At 39.8% G+C, this 4,714-nt stretch overlaps 1 non-coding gene and 1 pseudogene across 1 annotated transcript; one reads left to right on the forward strand and one right to left on the reverse strand.

Moving 5' to 3' along the window:
* The first annotated feature begins 375 nt into the window (after nucleotides 1-375).
* LOC135005455 (U1 spliceosomal RNA) lies at nucleotides 376-538 on the forward strand. The gene has a single exon (XR_010206030.1). It is a non-coding gene; the product is annotated as a U1 spliceosomal RNA (small nuclear RNA).
* A 3,252-nt stretch (nucleotides 539-3,790) lies between these two features.
* LOC135005470 (U1 spliceosomal RNA) lies at nucleotides 3,791-3,969 on the reverse strand (annotated as a pseudogene).
* Between the last annotated feature and the right edge of the window lie 745 nt (nucleotides 3,970-4,714).

The following is a 4,714-nucleotide window of genomic DNA, read 5'->3' on the forward strand; positions in this document are numbered from 1 at the left end:
TTTTTACTTAAAGTACAATAACTTTTACCATTTTAATTTGTTTTAATAGTATATTGACAGTATTGTTTTCTTTCAAAAATTCACTTAATTTTCTTTTCTGTGTGCTAATTAGATATCACCTTGTTTTCACATTAAATAGACTTCCACATGAGAAAGCAGCAAGGATGCAGTGGCGTTAATGTTTCCTGGTGGTAGTGGGGGACTGTGTTTGTGCTTTCCTCTGGTCAGCTCTGGTAAAAGTCAGATTTCTTTGACTCAGATCTTCCTCTAGCCTTGTTCTTCTTTCGAGAGTTCCCTTGTGCTGCCTCAGTTGGATTTCCTTCACTTAACAGGGGGGTACCCGAGCAGCGACCTTCCCCAGCTCTAGCCCAACTCCTACTTACCTGCCAGGTGAGATACTATGATCATGAAGGTGCTTCTCCCAGGGAAAGGCTCACCCATTGCACTCTGGGTGTGCTGCTCCTGCGATTTCCCCAAATGTGGGAAACTTGACTGCATAATTTGTGTTTCCCCTGGTCGGCTCTAGTATAATTCAGATCTCTTTGTCTCAGGTCTCTCTCCAGCCTAGTTTGCTGTCTGTTTCCACTTCTCTTTTCTTAAACCGCTCCCTTCTATGCCCTTGCGCACCTTAATTAAATCTAACTCTGATTACGTCAGAGAAGGCCAGGTACCCTACACCATAAGAGGGGGTTTGAAATTTTGACTTGTCTACTTAAAGATCACCAAAATCTGATCACAAGGTCAATTACATCACTGGGTGGGAACCTTTTGGTTAATAGCCCATGTAAGTCCAAGAGATCCTGAAGCACTCACTCATCATGGGAATGTACCAATGTGTTTCTTACAAAAATTCTCCAGATTATTGACTTTTTAAAGTTTTTCTAGGAAACGTTCTAGATGAATGCTTATTAGCCTTTGTCAGTATGTACTTTTGCAAAGTGTCGCTGTGGCGCAATCAGTTAGTGTGTATGGCTATTAACCTAAAGGTTGGTGATTCAATCCCACAGAGGGACGTAATAGACCTTGTTATCAGATTTTGGTGATCTTTAAGTAGACAAGTCAAAATTTCAAACCCCCTCTTAAGGTGTAGGGTACCCGGCCTTCTCTGATGTAATCAGAATTAGATTTGATTAAGTGATTTTATAAAAAACAGCTAGGAAGCACAATTTAGCAGTGGGTTGCAGAGAAAAAAAATTATGCTGGCAGAAAAGTCCAATTGAGTGATTAAACAGCTCTTCATTTTCTGATTTTATGTTTATTCTAACAAATTTGCTCTCTGAAAAGTGTCCACAAAGCCAAGTCTCTGATTAACACCTTTGTAGGAATGGTTTTTCACCTATTACTGAATTAAACTTGCTTCATTGGAAAGGCAGCAAGATGCATCCTCATTTCAATGTCTACTGAAATAATACAGGTTGACACCAGGAAACATAAACGTCACTGCATCCTTGCTGCTTCCTCATGGGGAAGTCTGTTTAATGTGAAAACAAGGTGATATCTAATCAGCACACAGGTAAGGAATTAAGAAAATCTTTCTTTATGGGTGAAGATGTTTCTCACAAAATTGTTGCACCAAGGCATCATTGAAATTCAAGCTGGAAAGATGATTTTAATATATCACTTGTACATTTTGTATTGCTCTTCTGGTGACAATGTAGTTTGTTTTTGTCAATTACCATTTTAATAATCGGGTAAAGAAAATTAATTGGATTTTTGAAAGAAAACAATACTGTCAATATACTATTAAAACAAATTAAAATGGTAAAAGTTATTGTACTTTAAGTAAAAATAAAAGAGCAAAAATATCAATCCCAGTTTTGGATTACTTTAATTAATAAAAACAATGCATATAGCAGAGGATAGTTTCAATCTGCCTACCTCTGGGTTATGGACCCAGCATGCTTCCATTACAGTACTCTGCTGCACATGTAAGTGCAAGAGATCCTGAAGCACTCACTCATCATAGGAAAGTACCAATGTGTTTCTTCATTGGTTGATGGAAGAAACATCTTACAAAAACTCTCCACATTATTGACTTTTTAAAATGTTTCTAGGAAACGTTCTAGATGAATGCTTATTAGCCTTTGTCAGTATGTACTTTTGAAAAGTGTCGCTGTGGCGCAATCAGTTAGTGTATAAGGCTATTAACCAAAAGGTTGGTGGTTCAATCCCACCCAGGGACAAAATTGACCTTGTTATCAGATTTTGGTGATCTTTAAGTAGACAAGTCAAAATTTCAAACCCCCTCTTATGGTGTAGGGTACCTGGCCTTCTCTGATGTAATCAGAGTTAGATTTGATTAAGTGATTTTATAAAAAAAACAGCTAGGAAGCACAATTTAGCAGTGGGTTGCAGAGAAAAAGAAAAATGCTGGCAGAAAAATCCAATTGAGTGATTAAACAGCTCTTCATTTTCTGGCTTTATTTTTATGCTAACAAATTTGTTCTCTGAAAAGTGTCCACAAAGCCAAGTCTCTGATTAACACCTTTGTAGGGATGGTTTTTAACCTATTACTAAATTAAACTTGCTTCATTGGAAAGGCAGCAAGATGCATCCTCATTTCAATGTCTACTGAAATAATACAGGTTGACACCAGGAAACATTAAAGCCACTGCATCCTTGCTGCTTTCTCATGTGGAAGTCTGTTTAATGTGAAAACAAGGTGATATCTAATTAGCACACAGGTAGGGAATTAAGAAAATCTTTATTTAAGGGTGAAGATGTTTCTCACAAAATCGTTACCTCAATGCATCATTGAAATTCAAGCTGAAAAGATGATTTTAATATATCACTTGTACATTTTGTATTGCTCTTCTGGTGACAATGTAGTTTGTTTTTGTCAATTACCATTTTAATAATAGGGTAAAGAAAATTAAGTGGATTTTTGAAAGAAAACAATACTGTCAATATACTATTAAAACAAATTAAAACGGTAAAAGTTATTGTACTTTAAGTAAAAATAAAAGAGCCAAAATATCAATCCCAGTTTTGGATTACTTTAATTAACAAAAAAAATGCATATAGCAGAGGACAGTTACAATCTGCCTACCTCTGGGTTATAGGCCCAGCATGCTTCCATTGTAGTCCTTTGCTGCACATGTAAGTGCAAGAGATCCTGAAGCACTCACTCATCATGGGAAAGTACCAATGTGTTTCTTCATTGGTTGATGGAAGGAACATCTTACAAAAACTCTCCAGATTATTGACTTTTTAAAGTTTTTCTAGGAAACGTTCTAGATGAATGCTTATTAACCTTTGTCAGTATGTACTTTCGCAAAGTGTCTCTGAGGCGCAAACAGTTAGCGTGTTCAGTTGTTAACCAAAAGGTTGGTGGTTCAATCCCACCTAGGGACGTAATTGACCTCGTTATCAGATTTTGGTGATCTTTAAGTAGACAAGTAAAAATTTCAAACCACCTCTTATGGTGTAGGGTACCTGGCCTTCTCTGATGTAATCAGAGTTAGATTTGATTAAGTGATTTTATAAAAAAAACAGCCACGAAGCACAATTTAGCAGTGGGTTGCAGAGAAAAAGAAATATGCTGGCAGAAAAATCCAATTGAGTGATTAAACAGCTCTTCATTTTCTGGCTTTATTTTTATGCTAACAAATTTGTGCTCTGAAAAGTGTCCACAAAGCCAAGTATCTGATTAACACCTTTGTAGGGATGGTTTTTCACCTATTATTAAATTAAACTTGCTTCATTGGAAAGGCAGCAAGTGATGTCATCCAAGCAGTGGGTCAAAGTTGGCTTCAAACCTCGTCTGCTTATGAAAAGAGAAAAGGGGTATGCAGGGCATGGCGGCCTTTTGCGGTGCTTGGATGACCCCTAGTTCGCATTAAATAATGCAGTCGAGTTTCCCACATTTGGGGAAATCACAGGGGTCAGCATACCCAGAATGCAATGAATGAACCGCACCCTGGGAGAACAGTCTTCATGACCATGGTATCTCCTATGCAAAATAAGTATGATTTGGGATAGGGCTGGGGAGGGCCGCTGCTCAGGCACATCTCTGTCAAGTAAAGGAGATTCAACTGAGGCAGCACAAGGGAACTCTCATCTGGGGACAACAACTGCAGAGAGAACACATATTTTCAGATGAACATGGGAGGGCAGAAGGCTGCCTAATACTGAAGCACCCCCAAACAACAAACCAAATGCAACAACTAGTGCAAGCATTCCTGGGGGAAGGCCTGCAGCAGATGGATTTGCATATGGCGATGTCATCCAAGCAGTGGGTCAAAGTTGGCTTCAACCCTCGTCTGCATATGAAAAGAGAAAAGGGGCGTGCAGGGCATGGCGGCCTTTTGCGGCACTTGGATGACCCCTAGTTCGCATTAAACACCTCCACCCTCCGTCGGTGTGGGGCTCATGTTGGATATGCCCCAGCCCCTGAAGCATTCAAGCTGATTTCTTGCAGCAGCTGGGCACTGTAACAGCTCCAGAGCTGCTCTGTAAGGCAAGTAAAAGGGTGTGGGCCCTGCAGCACTACCTGTAGTTCGCATTGTGCGAGACCCCTAGTTCGCATTAAACACCTCCACCCTCCTTCGGTGTGGGGCTCATGTTGGCCATGCCCCAGCCCCTGAAGCATTCACGCTGATTTCTTGCAGCAGCTGGGCACTGTAACAGCTCAAGAGCTGCTCTATAAGGCAAGTAAAAGGGTGTGGGCCCTGCAGCACTACCTGTAGTTTGCATTGTGCATTGGAAGGCACAA

This window comes from Pseudophryne corroboree, unplaced genomic scaffold (assembly GCF_028390025.1).
Source record: "Pseudophryne corroboree isolate aPseCor3 unplaced genomic scaffold, aPseCor3.hap2 scaffold_2025, whole genome shotgun sequence".
NCBI lineage: Eukaryota > Metazoa > Chordata > Amphibia > Anura > Myobatrachidae > Pseudophryne > Pseudophryne corroboree.